Source organism: Denticeps clupeoides, chromosome 4 (assembly GCF_900700375.1).
Source record: "Denticeps clupeoides chromosome 4, fDenClu1.1, whole genome shotgun sequence".
NCBI lineage: Eukaryota > Metazoa > Chordata > Actinopteri > Clupeiformes > Denticipitidae > Denticeps > Denticeps clupeoides.
This window is the reverse complement of record NC_041710.1, coordinates 30,743,879-30,769,834: the sequence shown is the minus strand read 5'-3', so window position 1 is coordinate 30,769,834 and position 25,956 is coordinate 30,743,879. Positions and strand designations below refer to the sequence as shown.

General features: G+C 47.2%; 1 protein-coding gene and 1 non-coding gene across 14 annotated transcripts in view; both read left to right on the top strand.

The window, feature by feature from the left end:
• Window positions 1-2,632: 2,632 nt before the first annotated feature.
• On the top strand, window positions 2,633-2,797 carry LOC114789396 (U1 spliceosomal RNA). The gene has a single exon (XR_003749659.1). It is a non-coding gene; the product is annotated as a U1 spliceosomal RNA (small nuclear RNA).
• A 15,139-nt stretch (window positions 2,798-17,936) lies between these two features.
• Window positions 17,937-25,956, top strand: part of LOC114788656 (receptor-type tyrosine-protein phosphatase delta-like) — an 86,419-nt gene continuing 78,399 nt past the window's right edge. For 5 of the 13 annotated variants that reach the window (XM_028977445.1, XM_028977443.1, XM_028977444.1 and 2 more), the window contains exons 1-2: window positions 18,211-18,281; window positions 18,403-18,495. The gene's annotated coding sequence lies outside the window, so the exon portion shown is untranslated. Of the gene's footprint in view, window positions 17,989-18,209; window positions 18,282-18,402; window positions 18,496-25,956 lie in introns of those variants that run through there. The other 8 variants (XM_028977452.1, XM_028977451.1, XM_028977448.1 and 5 more) reach the window with 5 other exon arrangements.

The following is a 25,956-nucleotide window of genomic DNA, read 5'->3' as shown; positions in this document are numbered from 1 at the left end:
AATTAGACTTCATATTCAAACCAACAAATAAACAAAATATATTCCAAGGTGGTTTCGGTGGGAAACACTAGTGGCCTCTGGTTTGTCTGCCTTCGGTGTATTTCAGTCTGTTATTTCCCCCATATTAACAGATTGCACAGCTTGGTACATCTCAGTAGACTTCCAACTTCAGTAGAAAGAGAGGGAATGTAGGACTGCTCCATCAGGGGTGTGTAGACAAGGACATAGTTTTTTAAAAAAAAAATCTTGATCAGAGCACATCCAAGCAATCTGTGGTTATCACATGCTTATTCTGGCCTAGCATGTAAAATATTAATACCATTTAATATATATATATATATATATATATATATACACACACACACACACACACACACACACACACACACACACACACACACACATATGTGTGTCTGTGTGTGTGTGTGTGTGTGTATATATATATATATATGTTCTAGTTTTACATTCTAGTTTCTTCAAAATAGCCACCCTTTGCTCTGATTACTGCTTTGCACACTCTTGGCATTCTCTCGATGAGCTTCAAGAGGTCGTCACCTGAAATGGTTTTCCAACAGTCTTGAAGTTCCCAGAGGTGTTTAGCACTTGTTGGGGTCCAGCTCACCCCAAACCATCTGGGTTCAGGTCCGGTGACTGTGGAGGCCAGGTCTCCACTTTTTGTTAAGTACATAACTCCACATGTGTTCATTCATAGTTTTGATGACTTCAGTGAGAATCTACCAACGTAAATGGTCATGAAAATAAAGAAAACACATTAAATGAGAAGGTGTGTCCAAACCTTTGGCCTGTACTGTATACTGGATGAGACTAAACTTAACTTAACCCTGAGTGTCTCCAGGGGGAACTGTCCCTGTAACTACTTGTCATGATCCTGTCCGGCAGGGGCCACTCCGGGTAAATAGTTCGGACTGGAGTTTCATGTTTGTCCTGTTTTATTATGTGTCCTGATTGTTTTCACCTGTGTATGATTGTATAAAGCTGCCCTGTTCGTGTCTGTTCACTGTCGGGTTATTGTTTGGTGATGTTTCCCTTCCACCTGTCCACCATATTTTAAACCCCTGTTTTGTGACGTATGCGTCCTTCTTTCTCGCCACATCCAGCCATAGTGACACTACTGAATAAGGACATCTAATAAATGCTGTGGACCTGTGGACCTTCTCTGCCCACATCTCCAACAGCACCAAAAATAAAACCACCAGCAGAAACAGTACTTACAGAACCCAGATGATACTGTACTTGACATCTGAATATTTGTTCAGTTCAGTTTGTGGCTATAACATGGACTAATGGACTAATTTTCTATCCACGCAAGGCAATGTTAATACAGTACTTTTGAGCTAATTTAGGTATTTACACCAATGCAAATATGAGCAGGTACCAGGATTTTATCATTCAGTAACCAGCTGTCATCACAGCTTTGACCCACTGAGGCACAAACAGGCCACCTTCTATAATTGATCCATGGTCCAGTTGTGACACTCATGTGTCTCTTTTGGCAAGCAATGATGCACTGAATGTTCTGGTGCATTTATGTCATGACCAGTGGAATATTTGTGCTGCAGAAGCTCTTCTTTGGGTTCAGACCAGATGGACAAGCTTTAGATCTCCACATGCATCAGCGAGCCTTGACCACCCATGAACCAGTCACTGGTTCAGCTGTTCTCCTCTCTTGGAACCCACTTTCATGGTATTAACCACTGCACACTGGGAATGCCACACAGACCTCAGCAATTTTGGAGTTTTGCAGATGCTCTGATCCAGTTGTGTATTTGTCACAATGCTGCCAAAATTTTCCTGCTTCCAACAGAACCGACTGTTAACGTGTCCACCTTCGCAGGAGACATTATAAAAAGATAATCACAGTTAATTCACGTCTCAGTGTAGTTTTAGCTAATTGAAACTCATTCAGTCTAAATGAACGAGTGGGTCCCACGCTTAAAAATGGGAATGCGGCTTGAAAGAGATGTGACTCTTGAAAATCTTTTGCCTCTCATCCGTTTTCTTGATTCCACCAGAGTCTTTTCTTTATGATGTTTATTCTGGTGCTGTCTCCACCAAATATGTGTTTGTGTGTTACAGTGGTCAACTTGCCCCCTCCTGTGGTCACAAATACTTAGTCTGCACACGTAGGACCTCCCTTCTTTAACCTAATTGAGTGTTTTTGTGTTAATGAGTGCTGAACTCCAGCACCCACAGCAAAGTGCTGACTACTCGACTGGAGCTGGCTTTTCCGGCAAGCCCTGGTGTACCACAATCACCAGTGTGCCCCTTCTTTACTGTGGAAGCGTTATATAAGTAAGGATTGTAGCTTATGTAAGTATGTAGCATGGTATAAATAATGTATTTGCTGTCTGTTTAATGTGGCTATAATTGGATATTTATTTTACCCAATGCGTCTCGGAATGACACGGCTCACAGTTTTGTTCTTTTTCTGGCGATGATCTGTGTGGAGAGAGACATTTTGGAACCTGGAAAGAACCATTACGATACGACCGATTAACGCACAAAAGTAGTTAATCAACCAAAAATCATTTGTACAAACTCACATGGACGTTCGTAAATGCACACAACCCCTTTTGCACACAAACACTCTTTAATACTCACTTAATACTTAATACTTACCTGGCAGGGTAACTTACCGTGATCAAGAAGGCGGTTCACCCAGGGCGAGGCTCAGCCATTGCACTCTGGCTGTACTGACCCCTGCGGATTCCCAAAATGTGGGAATATCGACTGCATAATTTGTGGTAGTGGGGGACTGTGTTCGTGCTCTCCCCTGATTTTTTTTTAGGGGCAGTGGTGGCCTAGCGGTTAAGGAAGCGGCCTCGTAATCAGAAGGTTGCTGGTTCGAATCCCGATTCGCTAAGGTGCCACTGAGGTGTCACTGAGCAAAGCACCGTCCCCACATACTTCTTTCCGGGCGCCTGTCATGGCTGCCCACTGCTCACTCAGGGTGATGGGTTAAATGCAGAGGACACATTTCACTGTGTGCACCATGTGCTGTGCTGCTGTGTATCACAATGACAATCACTACACTTTTTTTTATTATTCTAATCAGTATATCATAGTCACTCACAAACGTTCCCAGGCAATATGTACATTTAGAACACTGCAGACATGTACATGATGACAATATCTAATAAATTAAGAAAAAAAGAAATTTATGACATAAATGTACATGCTATTCTTAACCATCCGAATCCTTTACATGCTACATGCACTGCATAATGAAACAGGAGTAAAGAAGCTATAACAAGCTGTGTATAATGAACACAATGTGTCTCAAAGACCACAAACCTTGAGCTATGAATATACAGATATTGTTATATAAAGTAGTGGGTTGTGGCTAAAGGAAGGTGTGAAGACATCTGAACTTTAGGCTTGATATGTTTGTAGATTAGCATATTTGAGATAAATATACGGCTTTAATTTTCTGTTTTCATGCTGGTAGTGTGCCAATGTGTAGTTACAATGGATGTCCAGCAGAGCGCTCCCTAAGGAGCCAGACTGAAACCAGAACCTCCATGAAAACCCATGCCCAACCATTACATCATCCGGAATTGGCATTTCTCTCTCTCTTATGCAGATTTTTATCCTACCATGGTAGCTTCTCATGTTGACCAGATACGCTGCTAATGCTTATTTTAGCATGTCTCTCAAATTTGCCTAGGTTGTGTTTTGGAACATTTTTTTAAGTCAACCAATTATTCTTGGCCTTCCTTGCCTTAAAATGGGTTCATTTTCCATTTATATAAAAATAAAGCTATACAATGAATTCAGAAATTTGTTTCTAAATGACATATAAGTATGAGAAAAAAAAATGTGTGCAAAGACTAGAAAAGAACTGTGGCTTTTGTATTTTTGGACAGTTCATAAATCATGGCTTGATGACAGTGGAGCCAAGCGTGACTCCGCCCCTAACACTTAATCGCAATAAAATGTAGATCACATTAGCCTCAGATCTGCCACTCCAGGACAAGTTGTTACAACGACTATTATATTAGACAGCTTGCTTGCTAGATGTGCCTTCTTCAAATGCCTGAATTTACGGAAGAGCTCTGTGTCCTTATTTAAACCATTCCAGGATGATGACACGATGGAGAGGTGGATTGATTGCTATGTTGAGTTGATGTCTTACCTGCATTGCTAACTTTCCAAAATGGTAGAAAAAAATTACCATATCATATCGCAGACTGAGATGAACATCGATGGGCGTGGTTTCACCATCTTCAGCAGAAATGCCCTAAACATTTCAGAGCCCAGAATACTGCTCATTTTTTCATGAAGTTTTAAACTAATTGTATATATTGTGATACAAAAGAATGAGAATAAACACATGAATATATAACCCCGTTTTTAAACTCATCATAGGCAGCTTATTGTGAGTTGTTGCGAGCACAGGCCACTGTGTGTCAGTGTGTCTGCCTATGCCTGCCCACTCTGGGAGTATTTCTGTCTAAACCGTCCTGTTACATTCGTCCCCCTGTTATTGCTTTTAGCAATTATGAATGAGTTATGACTTCACATAATTCCTCCTTTAAGCCCTTCCTCAAATCCCCTGCATTGGGGGACAAAATAAATCTGGTCAGCTTCGGTCACATAAGAGATGGCCATTCCGCTGTATCGCCATCAATATCGCGCGTGCGCAGGAAATGATCTGGAAAACTCAAGGGCTCATTTTTGTCACTGAGGCTCCTCAGCGTCTCACTTGTTCCCACAGGCCATAAATTCCTGAAAATGGATGACATTTAAAAGGAATAATTGATGCGCCGAGTTCTAGAGCTAATTAGGAGCTGACGTGTGTGTCAGTAGAAGCATGTAAATGTGAATGAACGAAAAATTAACATTTGGAGAAAATCAAAAAAATAAAACAAAAGACCAACATTTTTCTATTTACTGTCTCAAAATAATGTGTGTGTGTGTGTTTCATCCAGTTTTTTCTGGATGTAAGTTGCACATGGACACAAGATATATATTATGTGTGTGTGTGTGTGTGTGTGTGTGGAATTTTGTGATTTGCAGGTCACGCAGCAGAAAAAACGTGACATTAGAGACCTGGTTTTGTTCATGTTAAACTTTAAAACCGATTCATGAAGGACCAGGTGTACTTTTGCACGATGCACGTGGTGAGGTGCGTGATGAATGTCAACATTTCAGCTTCACATATATTTATATAAATACATCAGCCATCATCCAGCACTGAAAGCTAAAAGTGTTTCTGTTTTTTTACAGGCGCGCAAGAATTCAAAAATTCACTGCGCAGACAGCAAAGTGAATAATTTCCCCGAGCGGCATCTGCTAAAGAAAGTATTGGCAAGGGACATGGTCTCCAAGGGTTAAACACATACACACAGACGCACACACACAATGCAGGATCTGTGGAGAGCTCATTTAGTAGGAGGAGTTTGTCAGTAGTTCTGTGTCTGAATATATTGGGTCTCTTGACGGAAAGCCAAGTCTTATTTGCATGCCTTTGAAAGCAGCTGGAGATTACTACACATAGCCATAAATACCACACACACACACACACACACACACACGCAGAATTATGCTGTACATACAGTAATGCCAGACCTGTGAAGTAATTCCAGCAGGTCACTTCAAGTTTACTTTGCGGCACGCAGCTAAGGTCCCTGTCTTGATGAACGATCAATAAAATGTAGCACGCAGTGCTGTAGCTTTGTCACAGATCGGATTGTAAGCACCCAACTGAAAAGCCCACCCCCTCACTTTAGACTGCTCCCAGTACTCACAGCTGTCATACGTGCATGCTAATTTAGAGAACTTTAATTGAAAATTGATGTAGCTGTTGATTAATTTGATCTATTTTTTTTTTTTTTTCGTGAAACATGGCATGGCCTTAAGCCAATTCGTTTTCAGCTAATTGAGACATAGCATAATGACTTGAGTGGGCAACATGTGTCATCTTTACGCAGAAGATATGTATTTACATTTACACTACATTAACACATCTGGCATTCATCATACGTCCTTATCTAGAGTGACTTTCAATCAGTAGTCACAGGGACAGTCCCCCTGGAGACAGTCAGGGACACAATGGTAGTAAGTGGGAGTTAAACCTGTGACTTTGTGGTCTTCTGGTATAAAGGTGAGTGTCTTACACATAAGGACATATGGACACATACCTATGGACATATGTTTCTTAATTCAGCAGCAAATATAACGAGATCCACAAATATAATCGATGACTTACAAATAAATATAACACCTTTCACAAATGTCTTCCTTCTGATGCACAAATGTCAGTGCAGTTACATTTATTCACAACCCAATAAACCTGCATTTACAAACCAACGTACGTACAGTACAGGCCGAAAGTTTAGACACACCTTCTCATTCAATGTGTTTTCTTTATTTTCATGACCATTTACGTTGGTAGATTCTCACTGAAGGCATCAAAACTATGAATGAACACATGTGGAGTTATGTACTTAACAAAAAAGGTGAAATAACTTGGTTACATGTTTTATATTCTAGTTTCTTTGCTCTGATTACTGCTTTGGACACTCTTGGCATTCTCTCGATGAGCTTCAAGAGGTCGTCACCTGAAATGCTTTTCCAACAGTCTTGAAGGAGTTCCCAGAGGTGTTTAGCACTTGTTGGTCCAGCTCACCCCAAACCATCTGGGTTCAGGTCCGGTGACTGTGGAGGTCAGGTCTCCACTTTTTGTTAAGTACATAACTCCACATGTGTTCATTCTTAGTTTTGATGCCAAAATCTACCAACGTAAATGGTCATTAAGATAAAGAAAACACATTGAATGAGAAGGTGTGTCCAAACTTGGCCTGTACTGTTTGTATTTGTGAATATCCTTCTATTTATTTGTGGAGTTTTGAAACTTCCCTGACGTTGCTTGATGGACAAATGTCTTTTTTTCAAAAGGTGGCCAGTCACGTGTTTTTAAAGTTCTAAAGACAATCACACCAACTGATGTTGAAGAGTTTGATTTAATGTTGATCTCTTGGAAGCAATTGCGAAAACACAAATAGGTTTCATGAAATGGATTGGGAGAAAAAGTCATAAATATAATGCGAATGCTCCAGTGTTTTGTTGTGGTTGTAACTGTGTTTCTGCTGAATGTAAATTAACGTTTCCCCACTCGCTCATGTCAAGTGGTGTCCGTCAGTCACATGTTAACACAGACAGCATGGTGCATAGATAGTCATCAAATAAAACTAAATCTCCATAACTACCACCCTTCTACTGAAATTTGAAAGTTTTAAACCTTCCCCTGCGCAAAAACATGGTTTCTCATATTTTGAATATCTTCTCCTAAAATCAAATGTACGCGTAACCTTAAACTATGCTTTGCAATTTGATTTCTTTTGTCTTCCAACATCTTCAATTGTACGAGGTCGTCAGCAGGGTAGGGTAGAGAATATAGGCGGATAGGCCTCATATCCTAAAGCACCAACGGCATTGTTTGCATTTAAAGTGAAAGTGAAGTGATTGTCATTGTGACACACTGCAGCACACCACACGGTGTCCTCTGCTTTTAACCATCACCCTTGGTGAGCAGTGGGCAGCCATGACAGGCGCCCGGGGAGCAGTGTGTGGGGACGGTGCTTTGCTCAGTGGCACCTCAGTGGCACCTTGGCGGCTCGGTATTCGAACCGGCAACCTTCTGCTTACGGGGCCGTTTCTTTACCCACTAGGCCACCACTGTTGTTCACACAACTATTTGTAACACTTATTTTTAATGACTTTAAACATGATTAAACAGATGATTTAATGAAATTTACCATTTAAGGCTGTGTAGGAGCACAGCAGTTTTCATCCCAGACAGAGACAGCGAGACTGTAAACAGACGTTAGTAGGACGCAACAAAAAGGGCATTGGATAAAAACTGCAAAACGTCTCTTTAGCCTTAATGTGAACTCATTTGAGTAATGCATTTTTAATTCATTCTTTGCATGCTCATGCTGCGGCCCGAAAGAATAATCTGCAAACATTTTGCCATTGGTCTGCAGCTTTCCGCAAGACAGCATGACACTTGTTCTGAGAATTTGTTCTGTCAAAAAAAAAAAGAACAAGGAGTGAGAAAAAGACAGAAGATGGGAAGAGAGAAAACCAAATAGATTTTGAACGAGTGTCTCTATTACTTCTTTCGCGCACACAAGAAAAATCACACAACCATCCACGCTCTTTTTGTGTACAAACAGAGGATTCGTAACAAAAGAGGTGAAGTACAATGCAGTCATAGAAAAAATCCAAAAAGAAAAAGGAAACAATGATATTAATCACTATCTCCGAAAAAAAAAAAAAACTGGGAAGAGGGGAGAGAGAGAGAGATAGAGAGAGAAAGGGGAAAAAAAATCAGATTTTTCTTCTGTTTCTTACAGCAGCATTTTCAAGGTCAGGTCTTCTGCTTTGCTGCCTGGAGCCCAAATCAGCACAATGAATTGATGGATCTTTCATAACTTCCTCCCCTAAGGGATCTCGGCTTCTCTTTAAGAGATGCATGCTGAGAGAATGCCGACAAAAATAGCTTCTCTTATGTTGCAAAAGCCTGGTTTACACAGAGCCTTAACTGCGGACTTTGTTTATTAGCGCACATTAGACTTCACTTTACATAATACTGGAGAGACCCAGTCTGGTGTTCGGTCAGTACCGGTGGGACTGGGAACGGACCCGTCTGCATGTCTGTTTGCCTGTGTGTGTGTGTGTGTGTGTGTGCGTCTGTGAGTGGTTGGTTACGTGGGTGGGTGTGTTAAAATTTTATACTAGAAGAACAGGGTGGAGGAACATCTAAATTGTGGTTTAAGGAGTTGGTGCGGTAATGAGTGTGTGTTAGTGTACGTGTACGTGACGCGGCGGTGTGTGTTCCTTAAATAAACCTGTCATTGGAAGCCAGGCAAAAGTCTCTTTCATCCTATAAATCAAAGACATCTCTCGCACAAACACACACACACACACACACACACACACACACACACACACACCATCTCCCTACAAAGGTACCCTTAGCTGATGAGATGAAAGCTGTTAGCCTGTTCCATTCTGCAGCAAGAAAACACAGAAACGCTCGAAAAGATAACAGACAGAGCAGAGTCCTCTCATGACAGGTGACATACTTTTGCTTATGCTCCTGTTCCCTTTTCGTTCTTCTCGCTCGGTTTTGACAGGACGAGCGTATTTTGATTTAGTGGAGTGAACGGAATTTCAAGGTTAATGGTATTTGATTGCCTTTTGCGAAGGTCAGACATTTTCAGAGAAGCCTAACCTCGTATACGGATATTGATGAACCAATTAGCCGTAATGTTTTAAAGTGTGAAGGTGAGAGTTGGGTGATGGTGTGGACTGCGCCCGGTTCTCTATGTGAGAGGTGAGAGGGAAGGGCCGCCCCTGCCCAGGAGGCGGATCCACCAATCAGGTCATCTGCATTCAGCGAGTGGCAGGGCGTGACTTTCAGAGTTCAATAACTAGTCATGACAGACGATAGATTGTTCCTATTCTAGATTTCAACACAACCATGGACTGACAGAGAGATTCCAGCACTGACGCGTCCACTGTCTCAACCCCACCGATCCAGGTCAGGGACAATGAGGACGTGGAGCGTTTCGCATCGCACTTGGTCTAACCTTGCAAACACAGGGAGAACGTGTAAAGTCCACACAGGTCAGGGCGTCAGGTTGTGGCTTCGTATTGTCGCCATGAGGTTGTAATAATCAGAATCAGAATCGCGTTTATTGGCCAAGCATGTGAGTGAACACATTCAAGGCGTCACAGCGGTTTAATTCAACAGCAATATTCACCATATTAAAATATCTCAAATAAAATGCAGAAAAACACAGAAATAATACACCTTATAATGTTTTTAATGTGTTCTCTTTGGAACATTCTGCTATTTCTTATTTGCGACTCTCTTGAACTCTTGGTTTTGCTGCCATCATGGTTTCTGGTGGTTCTGCTCTGTTCTGTCCAGTTTTCTGAAAATGTGCGCGGGTTCAGGCCAAATGGACGCTCCTTACAACAGAGATATCATTTCTTTTTAAAGCCTTGCATTCAGGTTCATAGCTTTAGAGTTCTTAACTTTGTCCTGTCACATTAAAACATTTGGGGTTTTTTAGTTCCCTTAAACTAAACTGTTACCATGCCACAAAGTGGGACATTAGCAAGCAAACACGGGTTCACCAGGGGACAAAGAGGGGACGTCCCGTTCCTGAGCGTCTACCACAGCTACGGCAGGATCGCACAGCTTCAGGCACGTATGGTGTGGCTGAGCGTTTTTCTGTCGCTCACAAAGGTTTTCTGCTTAATAGGCTTGTCAGTCAGTTTGGTAATTAGACGATAAAGTGAGAGTTTGTATGTGTTTACTGTATCCCTCTCTTTTATCCCAATAGAAATATAATTGGACTAGGAAAAAAAAGATATTTTACAAATGCGTGTTAATTACAGAACAAAGCCTTTTACACAATCGCTATTGTGCGCGCATGAAAAGAGAGCTCGTCTATCCTCCGAGTGTCAAGGAGTGACCAACCCTCCTGACAAACCTTACACCTACGTACCAGCTATTCAGAAATGAGTCGCAGGACAAAATTAACCTAGACATCAAAAGCTTATTGAATTTCCTACACAGAAATGTTGGCGCCAAAATACGGCTCATCATCCGCGGCATCTAATTTTGGCTCCATTATTTCTGATTAGCATTGCGTTCTGTTAGGAGAGGAGTGGAGCTCCCTACTCATTTGCTGCTCATTGAATGATCTGCATGAATGACTATTTAACTGTGTTTGTCAGGAGCCAGTCAATCCGTCTTGCGTCACTTGTGTGTAGGACGTTACGACTTTAGTGCAGTCACCAGTCCAGCAATAATTCATACTGGAGGCCTGACCCCTCCCACTCACATATATCAAGAAAACTCACACACACACACACACACACACACACACACACACACACACACACCAAACTTGATATGGCTGTCTGATTGCTCTGTGTGTAGGTTGGGGTCTGGAAGCTCAGCTCTCTGTCTGGATGTAAATTTTTCAAATGTTAACATAAGGACTCAGGCGTTGAAGTCATTATGGTACACTGCCATCACGGTGCACACAACGAAACGTGTCCTCTGCATTTAACCCATCACCCTCAGTGACAGTGGGCAGCCATGAAAGAGGCGCCCCAAAACCTCAAGTGGCACCTTGGCCACTCGGGATTTGTTCCCGCAACCCTTTGATTACGAGTCCACTTCTTTGCCACTATGCCACCACTGCCCCAAAACGCTCAGTAGCACTTCTCTATTCTTTATTTTTTTTTGGTCAATGGGTTTAACAGCTGAAGATTCCTCAAAAGGTGATGTGGCATTTAAAATGCAATTAAAACGCCGGTTATTAGTTTGGACCTGTCACATGCAGGGAATCAGCCAGTGGAAACAAGCCGGTGTTGGAAACTGGAAAAAATGGATTGTGTGGCACTAGAGGCTCATACAATGATGGAACGTGATGTGCTCTACAGGTTTCAAACCGTTTCTAATATTCTATTTGTACTTCACTTTAATTATGCATATATTGCAATGCACAAAGGCAGCCGTGTCCTGTGTTCATTAGCATTGTTGGTTTCTCTCGACATTTCTCTCTATGCAATAGCTACCAAACTTGCACCTACCTCTCGTACACCCAACCCCCACTACGACGCCCATGGGGGAAGTATATTTCAGCCACTGCTGACAGTGCAGTGATCAGAAGAATGGTGGAAAAATATGCGGCCAACCAGAGGTGCTTCCTTTTTTCTTCCTCTGGATGCCCCCAGTGATTCCAGTGTAATCCTTCAGATTAACAAGAACGCAAACCGGCGCGGGGGGGGTGGGGGTGGGAAAGCTTGCTCAGCAGTCGTCAGCGCATCTTCGGACGAAGGACACAGGCCATTAAGACCTAAGTAAATGATTAAATTGAGATGCTTCGGAGAAACGGACACGTTTGAAAGTTTGATCTACTATAATGCAGTAGTACGGGGACAGGAACAACATGTTTTTTACCCCGAACAACACTTACAGCATATCAATGGAATTTACTGGGCAGAAGAAGGGACTAAATATTCAGGGTTTATATTCAGATTGCATTATGTTGGGTGGGTGGGTGGGGGGGGGGGGGGGGGTTTCCCATCAATATATACACACGTGATCGGTCCTAAGATTGTGTAAATGGGGAGGGCGGCATCAGGAAGGGCATCGGGCGTAAAACTTTTTGCCAGGTCAATTATGCGGACTAACGGGAGAAGCCAAAGGCGGCAGAGGAGAATATTCCTAGTTAATACATTTGTTCGTGGTTTCCACATTAACGGTATGAGCTTACTGAATAATAAAGAGTCGGTGATTCTGTTCCGCGGGGGGTTAAGGGGTCAAACGTTTCCCGATTTTTTTATGAGCACATGAAGCTTGGAGGTTCACTCTCGGAATAGCGAATGGCGCTGTTCGTTTTGGAATCACTGCCCGGTCAGGCACACATGCAGACGCCATCACAGTGGCTCCTCTGTGAGTCCTGATCGGGTTTCTTCTCACACCCTCAGCCACCGAACCAAGCTGCCATGAATGCCTCTATCTCCGCATGACGGTCTCCCGGCCATCCCCCTCTCCCCCTCTCTATCTCTGTCTCTATCGCTCTGCCAGATTCAATCAATGTCCCCTTGTTTACACTCTATTGTCACTGCTTTTTACTCGTGCGCTTGCCCTTTTTTTGCCTGCAAAAAAAACGAAAACAGAGGATCATCAAAGATCATCGCTGGAGACAGTGGTCTTCGTCATGTTCAGCGCCACTTAGCTTTAACACATGAATCATGTGCTGCTGTCCTTGATGTGACTGCTGCACATCCTTTTAACCTCTTAAATGGAGTTTATTACCCACGGACACAAGCACACATACATTTATTCAAGTGTGTGTGGCCCCTGTGGCGGCCAACCGGGTTCTGATTGCACGTCCCCGTTGTTAAATGCTGGAAAAATGAAGAGCTAAAGAAAAACGAAAAGATGGGAAGAGGGACGGCATCCCCCTTAGGTTGAGTACCAGGCTCTCTTTGATCAACCCCGCAGGACTAATTACGCTCCTGCGCCTCGTAGTTGATCCGCGTTCGTGGTTTGTGCTCAGAAAATGTGTCGTTGCTTTACTGCCCATGTCTACCTTTGCCCATTTTAGCATTTTCTGCTTTTTTTTTTTTTTTTTTGAATCTCTGCACCTGTGCAGCCATCTGAAAGCAGAAGGACCAGACGTGCACTTGACCAGAAGTTATTGTTAGAATATCCGGCATGGTGCAAGCCGTGCTCTTTCTGCTTCTGGCCTTTCCCTGAGGTTTGGGGTTTGAGGTTTGAGGGTTTTTTTTCTTCGTTTATTCATGTAGTTTTTTGATGATGCAAAAAGGTGCAAAAAAACATGCAAATCCTGTTATTTAGGGAACACTATTCCGTACTTCCAGATAACCGTTCACTTTCCAGTTTAACAATGCTTGTTAACATTTTTTGAAAGCCGTACGGCATCGGCATTTAAAATGAAAAACACAAACCAGTAAATTATTCATTCTAAATTGCTGGTGTATTAATGGGACCAAGAATGTTCTGAGCGCAGGGTCGCAATGTGCAAGGAGACACTGGGATGCACTGAGAAAAAATGTCCTTGATCACTTTTGGAGACTAATTCATATTCATGAATGTTTGATAGAATGATGCATTGATCTCACAACCGAGAATGTGCTCGGCGGATCCGAAAAAAAACAAAAAACATTCTGCGTTTGCTGATGTGTTCTACCACATTCTTTACAGAGAGATGTATGACACGCACACACACACGTACAATCTAGCAGCATAATTGCAAGTATAACGGTAAAGTTATTTGCGTCTCCCCCTCACACCCAAAGTGTTGGAAAAATTTAGCACTTTTTTTTTCTTCTCCTCCCTCAGATCGTGAGTGTAGGAAGAGAAGGAGAGATTCCTTCACCAATTTTCCTGAGTTTAATTAGGCCGTCTGATGTGTCTGAGATTCTTTTATCACATCTGTAGGTGTGGCAGGTCTTCTCCGTTTGAAAGCGCCCCTTTTCCTCTAGGTTGTGTACGTCGCCTCTTTGCTTTCTGCGGGGAATCAGATGAACGTTTGTAGGTCGGGCGCTCGGTTCGCGTGTCGTGTTTTCAACTGTGTTTTTCAAAAATGAGAAAGCAAAAAAAAAAAGATTGTGTTGGTGTGTGTGTGCATCTGAAAGAGAGACGGAGAGAAAGAGAGAGAGAGAGATGCAGCTGCATGGCACCAGCTGTATGCTAATATACTACGAAAGGGTGGGAGTGTGTTTGAATTTATGTTTATGAGTGCATGTTTTTACTTCCTTTTCTTTTTCGGCCCATAACTCGGCGCACGAAGAGACAGCGGTTGCCTCTCCGCCAGCGAATGAGGAGTAAGAACTGAGCTAACGTGCGAAGCATGATGTAATGCGAATTAAAGGCGCCACATGCAACTTTTCCCCGTGTGGCGGCGAAGTGAATTGTCAGCCCTTCTCCCCGCACCTCCGCTTTCGCGAGTTCACGCCCCCACACTTTGTCACTCATTCTGGCGGCCTCCCTTGGCAGGCGTCGTGGCGCTTTTCAGCTATTGCCCGTGCTCATGACTCAGCTACCAGAAGGAAGAAAAAAAAGACCGCAGTCGTATGGCAGGTGTCCCTTTGTTGCAACTTTGTTGTGTGGCTCGTACCTAAAGCTCTTTAAGGGCCCTCGGTGGGAAGCCATTGTGTGTTTGGAACCGTTTCTGATTTTGACCCCGGACCACGAAGCCAAAGAAAAACAGGCCGCCCTGCGCAGATCTGCCTTCCAGCAGGGGTTTGGTATTCGACAGCAATCTCGCACACTTCACAAACTCCCTGATTAGCCCCATTCCATGTGTCAGAGGAGGGCTTGCTGTTGCTCTCATGGTTCCCTTCATCCTGGTCAAAGGCTACGAATGTTCATTACATCACTTTTACGTCTCTTCCTTTGGGCTCATGTCTGGAGACCCACTGAAATAATGTTTTGGAGTGAAAGCTGTGGATCCGGCACAAAAAAAAAAAAGCCTTTGGATTCGTGCTGCAGTGCACACACACGCTAGGAGCAGATGGGACAGATCCTCACCAAAATGTGGCTTTAGTGCAAAAGCTGCCCTTAACCCTGCAGCTCGTCTACAGGTCTGTGTTACAGACCAAAAGTGTGGCGATGGAGACCTATCTACACCAGTCAGAAGTTTCAATACACCTACTCATTTATTTTTGTCTATGTCTTCTTGGTTTTGGCAGGAAAAAAGCACAATTGTTTTTGCCAAAAACGAAATCCTTATTATTAAAAAAAAATAACAAATGATTGAACTTTGAAACATGCAGTCTTTAGTGAACTTCAACCAAAAAAAGAGGGTTTTCTTTAAATGTAATTTTGCCAGGGCTGCAGCAAGGTGGCCTCACATACTCTCCCTGTGCTGGGTTTCTTCTGGGCTCTCCGGTTTCCTCCTGCCGTCTAAAGGCATGTACACTACGTGGATTGGCAACTCCGACTTGTCCATAGGTGTGAGGGAATGGTCTGTGTGTGTCCTGCCCCGGCAGGGGCGTGTCTAGACGTTTTTTTTTTGTTGGGGTGCACAGGCAGGGGCACAGGGTATGTAAGGGGTGGCCAGAGGGGGCTGATAGTGACGATTGTAGGTGAGGTAAACATGAACGTTGGCACAACGCCATTTTATTACTGGGGAATAGCCGTTGGCGCGGCGATTGTTTAATCAACCAGACAAGTGTAAAAACCGGAAAAAAGAGGAGATCTGGTCACCCTGACTTAGCGCCGCTATGCTAACTCTACGCAACTTACTGATCAACCTACAGACAACATACGGAAACCATTAAACGCTAAATATTACGAATAACTGTTTACTCTGATTTTGAAACCCTTATCTAATTGAACAAACTAATTGACAGCTCTGGTGGGGGTGGTCAGGTGGTTTGGCCAATCAGATTCCCCCTGCGGTTACGCCACTATGCCCTGGGCGAGTCCCCACAATGCACCTGGTGCCACAGGAAGCCGGTCGGCGTGAGCTGCTGTGACAGATACGTACCAATGTATTTTTTTTACTGCTTTTGAACTGACTAAAGTTTCATCACTTATTGTGACTGTCTCATTTTTAGAATTGTTGGAACCCAAACTGTAGTTGAAAATTTGATTAAAATCCCAGTCCTAGAAAAATCTCTGACATTTCTATGTAATAACAAAAAACTGAAAAACAAAGCTAAACATTTCTCACCAGGAAGGTTGTCCTGTGGCGACAACATTACATATGGATTTCTCATGCTTTTTTACTCAAAGGATCACGTCAGAAAGTATTCAGATTTCCAAGAACGACCATAATGACTACAGCACCGATGGCCGATTTAACTAGTTTACACAGGAGGCAATTTCACACTGAGCATATTAACAGTAATTACCACAGTACATCCTCAGTAGCTGTGACTCAAAGCAAGTACCACTATGGGACGCCTAGCAGGTAAGGAAGTGGTTGCAGGTTCAAATCCCGAACCGCCAAGGTCCCGCCGCTCTGCTCGCCAAGGGTGATGCTTAAAAGCAGAAGATGCATTTCGTTGTCAGAGTGGCGAAAACAACCACACTATGGTTACGCAATGGGAATGGTGTTTGTAATGGTCCTTTGTAGAGAACTTGGTCTTCTGATAATGCCCCCTATGATGATGAAAATAGGGCGCGAGGCAGTGACCTCGCTGCACATGTCTCCTGTTCAAGATTCGACAATATCGCTCCGTCTTTCCATGCTTTTCCCTACCAGCCCTCTAAATGCAAGATGGCAGTGACGTGGTAAATAATTGAAAGTGCTGTGGCGTGTGCTGTGCCTCTGCCTCTCCGTCTGATGCGTGGCGCTGCTCCAGTGACGCTCTTCCTGCCCGATGTATGTGCAATTCTAATTTGACATCTGAGGGCGTCTGGGACACCATTGTGCCGGTACCCCCTTCAGCTATCAGTCCCGGGTGGTCCCTGTGACCCAGTTCTTTTATATACAGCCAGACCCCACCGTACACAGCCACTTACCCCGATATTCCAATGTGTGCAGTAAAATATGAAACGTGAAGCATTTTGCCTGTTGATGAATATGGCGTGTGGTGACAATGCTGGACTTATTTGATGGCAGGTGCTGATGGGATGGAGAAAGGCCGGTGCCTGTAGTAAAAAGCTTTACTTCGCGTAAATGCTAATTGCACAACTTTTTCCCATCAGCGGGACGTTCTAATTTAATCGCACCGAGACGCAGACGGACAGGCGGACATGCACACGCAGAAAGACAGAAAGACAGAGGGAGAAGGAGAGAGAGCGTGGCGGAGCGAGGCAGGATGTGCGGTAGTGGCCATGTGGCTGGGACAGATGAGACGAGGTGGGAGGAATGAGTCACAAAATCAGAGCTGAGAAGTCTCTCAGTCCTTCCTCCTCTTTTCTTTACCCCCCCCCTTTCTTTCATTCCTCCTTTTCTCCCATTCCCCCTCTTCTCTGTCCCTGCTGTCTTTCAACCGCGTCCGCCATCGGAGGAAATAGAGCTGTCATGTCAAACACTTGCTATCACTATAAACCCTGCTTGTAGACGTGTGTGTGCGTGTGTGTGTGCAAGTTTCCATGCTTGTGCATGTGTCTGTGTTTGTGTGCCAAGACCTAATTCAAACAGTGACCTAAATAATTATATGGGGTTGATTTTGCACACTCCCGTGTTGGGGTGGCCGAGAAGCCGTGAAACCCACACACTTCACATCACGTCCACAACTCCAGGCGCACTTCGGCAGAGCAGGGATGCTGTTTTATTGTGCGAATGGTGCGAATGTGGTGCGAATGTGACCGATTACTGCGGAGGGACCTGAAGTAATATTAAACGACTGTGTGTGAAAAGGTGCGCACACGCTGGCGCTATAAACTACGCGCATGCGCACTTAGATGAGCAGGTATCGCCAAAAAAAAAAAAGAAAAGACCGTCGCTGGTAAGAGTCTCACAATTTTTATTTTCTGCCAATTTCTCACCATTTTAATAGAGCGTAATGATGTATTCCTCCGTGAAGTTTCCTGTTTTCCTTCCCTCTTTCTACGTCTCTCTCATTTTTTATTTCGTGTAATTTTTTGGGAAGGGGCGGGTCGTGATGTAATCGCCGGCGCGCGCCCCCGTGAGCGCGCGAGCGCGCGCGCGCCCGGCGGCGTCGTTTTGAACCGGGATTCGTCTGCGCGCGGCCCCGTTCATTTCCCGCCCTCGCCGCCGCCTCGCCGGACGCGCGAGCAGGTCCTCTCTCTCTCTCTCTCTCTCTCTCCCTCTCCCTCTCCCTCTCTCTCTCTCTCCCTCTCCCTCTCTCTCTCCCTCCGCACCGTTCCCCGCTAACAGCCCTCCTCTCCCCGGGTTCCAGGTCGCGTCCCGCTGGCCGCCGCTTCAACTTGGTGGAAGGGAGAGAAACTCCGCCGGATTTTCCCGAGCACCGCGCCTGAAGCCGGAGACCGTGGTGAGTGGAGCTCCGTTTTCTTCTCTTCTCTCCTCTTCTCTCCTCTTTTAAAGAGGGACTTTCGGATGTAGGCCGGCCGCGACCCGTTTTTTTTGGACGAAATCTTGGCGGTTCGGAAACGGGCCTCGGAGGACCGCAGTTTTATTCAACTTAAATCTCTATAAACAGAGCACTGGCACCCACACACACATGCACACACACCCGGTCTCGTCCCGCCATCTGCCGCTCGGCACAAAAAGCCAGAAGCGACTTCCACCAGTTCTCCAACTCCGGCAGGAAGCCGCCCTCCGATCCCGGGTTCGAGGTTCCGGTCCTGCGATACCCCGGTCCTGCGATACCCCGGTCCCGCGATTACCCTGGTCCCGCAATACCCCGGTCCTGCGATACCCCGGCCCAGCGATACCCCGGTCCAGTGATACCCCGGTCCCGCGATACCCCGGCCCAGCGATACCCCAGCCCTGCGACACCTGGTCCTCCGATACCCCGGTCCTGCGATACCCCGGTCCTGCGATACCCCGGTCCCGCAATACCCCGGTCCAGCGATACCCCGGTCCCGCAATACCCCGGCCCAGCGATACCCCGGCCCAGCGATACCCTGGCCCTGCGACACCTGGTCCTCCGATACCCCGGTCCTGCGATACCCCGGTCCTGTGATACCCCGGTCCAGCGATACCCCGGTCCAGCGATACCCCGGCCCAGCGATACCCCAGCCCTGCGACACCTGGTCCTGCGATACCCCGGTCCTGCGACACCTGGTCCTGCGATACCCCGGTCCTGCAATACCCCGGCCCAGCGATACCCTGATCCCGCGATACCCCAGCCCAGCGATACCCCAGCCCTGCGACACCTGGTCCTTCGATACCCCAGTTCTGCGATACCCCGGTCCCGCAATACCCCGGTCCTGCGACACCTGGTTCTGCGATACCCCGGTCCTGCGATACCCCGGTCCTGCCATACTCCGGTCCTGCGGTTTTTACTGTGTTTTACAGGCCGACCCCCCCTTTCCCTGCTGGTGACCGTGTGTGAACTTCTCCAGCACTCCAGGAACCAGCACCACAGACAGCTCCCCTCCAGAAACGTTCCGGGCTTTTCGCCGGAGATTCGAGGAAGAATCGCTAGATGTGTTGATTATTGTCATCTGGATTCCGGGTTTCTCGCTCGCTTCTCCTGGTTCTGTTTTCCTGCGTGCGAAAGTGAGGCGTGTTGGTGTGTTGGTGTGTTGGTGTGTTGGTGTGTTTGTTGTGTTGGTGTGTTGGTGTGTTTGTGTGTTGGTGTGTTGGTGTGTTTGTGTGTTGGTGTGTTGGTGTGGTTATTTACGCCCGCCCGACATCGCGCTGATGCTTCTGACACATTCTTCTCATGAGACGTCGCCAAAATGCTGATTTCCCGGTTTCGCCCTCACTCCAGGCTCAGATGAAAGTACAACGGCTGACGCAAGCAACTTAATTACGGCAGAACGAACAACCGAAAGGACGAGAGGAACGCGACAATAACGGCGAAGCGAGGAGGCCCCGCTAATGATGGCGGCACGCGCTCGGCGTGTCAGGAAGTCAGGAAGCGCTGACGCGGTTATGTAAATGGCGCCGGGCGAGGCGTGAGTGGCCTCGTTAAAGTTGATGGGGGGGAAGGCGGGACTTTGGGGGAGGTGCCGCGGCGGCAGGACCGGCCCGGTGATGAATGGACCCCCCCCGGGCCTTTTATTCCTTTGCCGGCCAGCCCGGTTTGTTTGTTCTGCTGTCCTCGCTCGGCCTGGTTACCGGTGCCGGTGTCACTCGGACAGTTGAACAAGCGGCCCGAGCGGCGAGGGCCCGTTGCGGTGTCGCCGAGGGCCCGTTGCGGTGGCGCCGAGGACCCGTTGCGGTGTCGCCGAGGACCCGTTGCGGTGTCGCCGAGGGCCCGTTGCGGTGGCGGCGAGGGCCCGTTGCGGTGGCGCCGATGAGCCGTTGCGGTGGCGCCGAGGGCCCGTTGCGGTGGCGCCGAGGACCTGTTGCGGTGGCGGCGAGGGCCCGTTGCGGTGGCGCCGAGGACCCGTTGCGGTGGCGCCGAGGGCCCGTTGCGGTGGCGGCGAGGGCCCGTTGCGGTGGCGCCGAGGGCCCGTTGCGGTGGCGCCGAGGACCTGTTGCGGTCGCGCCGAGGGCCCGTTGCGGTGGCTCCGCTGAGGACCCGTTGCGGTGGCGCCGAGGGCCCGTTGCGGTGGCGCCGGAGTCGTTAGTGCTGCCGAAAGTGAGCCCGGTTGTCAGCGGGCGACTCGAGGGAGGGGGGAGCCGGGCCGAACCGTCCCGTCGACGATCTGAAATGTCAGGTTCCTCTGTCACCGCGCTAAGATGGCGGCGATCTCAGCGAGTGCTTACCAGTGACAGATGTCAGGAACGGCAAGAAGACGCGTCCTCGGAGGCCGCGCTTCTGCTGAGGGGGGAGATTCCGGGGATGGCGCTCTCTCTCTCCTTCTTTTTCGGTAAACAAGACGGCGAGAGATGTCTGGGCGCCGCGCGGAAACCCACGCCACTACATCTGCTGATGCCGGGGAATTTTTCCCCACCGTGACAGCGCGCCCGTCAAAACTCACAAGTGGCCGCGTCGCCGGTCGGCGACCCGACGAGTGACGGGCAGCGCGTTGATGTAACGCCGGCTCTTTACCGGCTTTCGGCCGTCTTTGAAAATGAACAAGGCGCGCGTGGGCTGCGGGGTGGATGACAAAAATACCGTCTATGGAGGTGGATCTTTTAATATCGGCACGCGGGGACAACACCAGTGCTGCAGAGGGCCTGTGACCAGTAAACCGGCCAACCGTCACCCGTTAACCGTATTCATATATAGAAAAGAGAGAGAGAGAGAGAGAGACATGCAGAAACACTCGTTCCCTTTAGCTCCCATAGACAAAGTGCTGCCGTTCCCGCCCTGCCGGGGCCCTCCACGCGCGCCCCATGTTCTGCCGGTCAGACAATAACTCAGTGCCACCTACAGGCAAAATTAAAACAAAACCTTTACCGCCGCCTTTCATGAGCGCGCACCGCTCGGTCACCCCTTCTCGGTTAATTGGTCCGGCGCCAGCGAGTTCCGAACGGCCCTTACTGTTTTTTTTTCTCCCGGCACGTTCTCCCGGACCTTCCAGACGCCGACCCCGTCCGTAGTAGGCCACGACGGTGGCTTCCGCGCCGGGGTTTCCGGGCACTGCATAGGGCCGATGCGTTGTTTATGTGCTGCTTTGTGGGGGAGCCAGAAAGCGAAAGTGGGCCACGTTGCCGTTTCCTCGTCATTCGATCGCTTTTAATACACAAAGCCACTGTGTGTGTGTGTGTGTGTGTGTGTGTGTGTGTGAAGGCATAATTCATATGAAAAAAGACACAGTTGCCATCTTTTACATATTTGATGAGTCGGCGTCGGCAGAGATTCCAGCGTGTTCTGGAAGTTGAAGGAAATTGGGAGTTCTGTGATTAGGCCCCTCTCGGAAAGTTACTTAAGTGTTGTCGTGCATGTTTTACGAAGCGCCGCTCCAAACTCGCTTTGCATATTTTCGCTGGTTAGTGCAGCATGCTAATGAAGCTGGCGTGCCTGGCATGGCGGCTCTTCCGCAGCCAGCACCAGTCGCGGCGAAACCCCGCTGATGTTTCCCTGTAATTGACCCCAGGTAATTATTGACGGCAATTGGTTGCGATTTGTGGAGCTCCGCCTCCTGAGGCTCTGCAGAGTGGGATTGTTCACTGCGGGAATGGAGGTCCCCCCTGAGCCTAATGGCACGTCATGCCTCCCCCGTACACACGTCCCACCGCGTCATGTCACCTGGACATGCAAAGTTTGAACCCTTTTTTTGGGGTTTGCATTAGCCGTACAACGGTTAATAAAAGCACGTCCAATTTATGACTTTAAGTGGAAAATGGGAATTCCACCCGGGCGGTCCGGGTTGCTATGGCGGAGTGTTGGGCGCTCGCTCCGGTCCGCTGTTGGTGTGTGCCTCGTGTGCGCCTTATTTGATATTTACAATAAACAGCGCTCGCCTGAACCCCCCCGTCCTCCCGGGCATTTATTCCGGGCGCCTCTCATATTGAAGGAAGAGTGATATTCCGAGACGCTGCATCGCGTGGCCTTTATAGTACCGAGTGGGCGGAACACACCGTAGGCCGGTGTTATTGCTGCGGAGTCCATTTGGCCGCGCATCTCGCTGTCTGTCTCATTCCGTCCTGATAAGCTTATTAGTTGTGTAGAGTGTGACGGGGGTTGTGCGAGTGTGTGTGACCTTGCACGCCCCCACCCCTTGGCTGAGGGAATGACATAGTGCCTCTCTCTCTCAGGATGATGGCTCATTTATTATCATTAGGCAACGACTCAAAAAACTTTAGGAAGACTTGCCGTAGAAAGAGAATGTTTATTTAGGTGTGCGAGCGTGTGTGTGTGTGTGTGTGGTGGGTAGGTGAGGTGTGTGGATGTAACGACAAGCTTCTGAATTTAACCTCGTGCCACCTTGAGATCTGATCAGTCCGTGGATCGTTTCTCACTGTGATGGACGAGACAACAGCCAGGCCTCCTCACATCAATAAGATGAATCTCAGGCGTCACATCCAGTACGTTAACACACACACACACACACACACACACACACACACACAACCAATGGTAAATAGACTTATCAAAGTGCAAGATGCCTCTGTGTAGAAAAAAAAAAAACAATCTTAAATGTGTGGATTAAGAATAAGTGTGTAGCGTAGCAGAGTTTTCGCGTCTGTGTGTGTGTGTGTGTGTCGGTGTCTATTGGTGTAAATTATGCCTGTCACACTGAAGGTGTAAATCAGCTGTGTAGGGAGGTGCTTCTTCCTTCCGCCATTAGTGTGTGCACACACTCACACTCACACACACACACACACACACACACACACACACACACACACACATATCCGACACTTTGATAAATAACCTGGCTGCTCCCCAGATAAGATTAGGAGGGTTCTTTCTGTTTCTCCACCACCCTTCCTCCAACCTCCCTCCCTCTCTCCCTCTCTCTCTCCCTCCCTCCCTCCCTCCTGCTCCGTCTCCCTCTCCTTTCGGCTGCGGGGTGTAATTTTAGACCAGCATGCTGTCTGTGTGTGAATCCCAAACGCAGATGAAAAGACGGAGTTTTAATCAGGCTGGCCTGGGCTCTTAGTGTTGGAAGAAAACAAATGTGCGTGTGTGTGTGTGTGTGTGTGTGTGTGTGTGTGTGCGTGTGTGTGTGTGGATGCGTGCTGTTAAATCACCGTAGGCGCGTACCCTGGACTTTTAAATGAAGCACTCCATCTGCACATGTGCTGTTATTTATTATATGTGCGTGTGCTTGATTTCTAGTGTGGCTTTATGTGGAAGAGTGTGTGTTTCTGTCCATTTGTCTGTGTGTGTGTGTGTCTGAGTGTGTGTGTGTGTGATGGCTTATTTACACCTGGGAGATGGCAATTGCTGATTCTGGCTACTTAATGTCAGAGACTGTTCATCATCTTCTCCCGTTCTCAGATGTTCTGCATCTGGAATCTTCGTTTCGTTGCCCGTTTCCGATTTTCTCTCACGCAACATCAGTTTTCACTCGCTGTCCCTCTCTCTCTCTCTCTCTCTCCGCGTTCACACTCATGCCGTCTCGCTTGTGCAGATTTAGTGTGAAACTCAGGATCGTTCCTTTTTTTTTTGTCAGCAGTTTGTCAGGTGCTGGAGAGGGAGAGGGTGTGAATCTCAGGCAATTTATCAGAGAGAAGTAGAGAGAGAGAGAGAGCGAGCGAGGGAGAGAGGGAGAGAGAGAGCGAGCGAGAGGAGGGAGGGGAGCTTATATTTTTATGCTGACCCAAATGTAAACAAAAAGAAAAATAATTAGTAAAATAGTAAAAGTAGTGAGATTGGATGAGTAAATGAATCCTCCGCTGGGGTGCGGCAGCTTCATCCTGACATCTGCCTGGCCTCGGGACTTAATCCTGGTGCTCTGACACTCTCACACACATTCCACACACATTCCCCTACAGGCCTGGCAGCCAGGTGTGTGGATAAGGTCTAAATTCCATATAAATCCCGGTTTTTCCAGTTTTCTTCTTTTTTTTTTTTCCGACAAACATATTAATTCTCCTAAAAACTGTGTGATTATGGAGAACAAATGCAACAACACAAAACGGAAACCCACATTTTTCCCCAAAATTCGCAATATTCCACATTCTTCCATTCGTAAAATGAAAGCGCTTCACATTTGGACGCGACATAAAAAGGTATCAGACAAATAAATATTGGGGAGACCTGCAACACAAATGTTAACACAATCTGGTTTGCTTCTGATCCGGGTTATTTGACTGCCATCACGCGCGTTCTGGGTCCAGTCTATCGTTTTTCTTCTGTAAGCACTACGAGTCGAATTCCGTCATTTTTTTTTGATGACATCGGTGTTTCAGAGAGTTGTGTACGCACACCCCCCCCCTCTCTCTCTCTCTCTCTCTCTCTCTCTCTCGCTCGCTCCCCGCCTCCCTGTCTCTCCATCCTTGACACTGAAGTGCTCAGCGGTGGCAGCGGCGGTGGTGCTGGCAGGAGTAAAGGTGATTAATAAAGCCGCGTATTTATCAGCGCCGGGCAGAGTGCTTAGCAGCATAGTTAAGCGAGTGTACGTATCCGTAATCGATACCCTTAATCGACACGCGCGCATCCCTCAGCGCTGACTAATTGGACGTCAGTCTGATCTATGGGACGGCGCCGGCGTTGCTGATGGTGTGGATGCGTCGCGAGCTCCCCGGCAGTTTTTTACTCCACCGCCCTGGATAAGCAGTATATCCCATGGCCGCCCCGCGCATCCGAAATCAATCACGTTCCCTCGGCTCGTCATAAAACTCGGCTCGAACGCGGCCGGAGTGGCGAGCTCGCAGCGGTATCTTCATACGAGGGGGTCCCGCTCTTCAGTCGTCTACAAATGAGCGGCGCTGAAACCACGTTGCGCCAATTACGCCCAAATCGAAGGACGCTTCAGAAACTTTGCCGGATCCTTTTTGATCACTGACTTTGCCCCCCCCCACCCCACCCACTTTCTCTGTCTTGTACGTTCCCCTCTCCTCTCCAGTGTGGATTTGTTCGCTCCCTGCTCATGTTTTGCATATAATTACAAACAGACATCAAAGGCTGCATTCGTCTAATTTATTCCCAGCTTCTCACCACACAGCTCCCCAGACTTTAGCAACAATTCGGAGAGGCCAAGCTGCTCTCGAGCGGTGCGCACGGCGCGACCGTTCACATCGTAGAAGGCCGGCGCATTCCAGCTGGACGGAGGCACGTAAAACAGCCGCAGGAGGCGGAGGCGCGATGACAGACATGAACCCGGCCTGAACCCGGCTGCCTGGTCTGATGGCCATAACAGCTGTAATTAACTTTGTAAATGAAGCCATTATTAATGAATTACTGACCATAACCAGGGCTGTAGGACGCGCTAATGCCGCTCCCTGTGTAGTGATACAAACAAGATTTTAACCGGGAGGC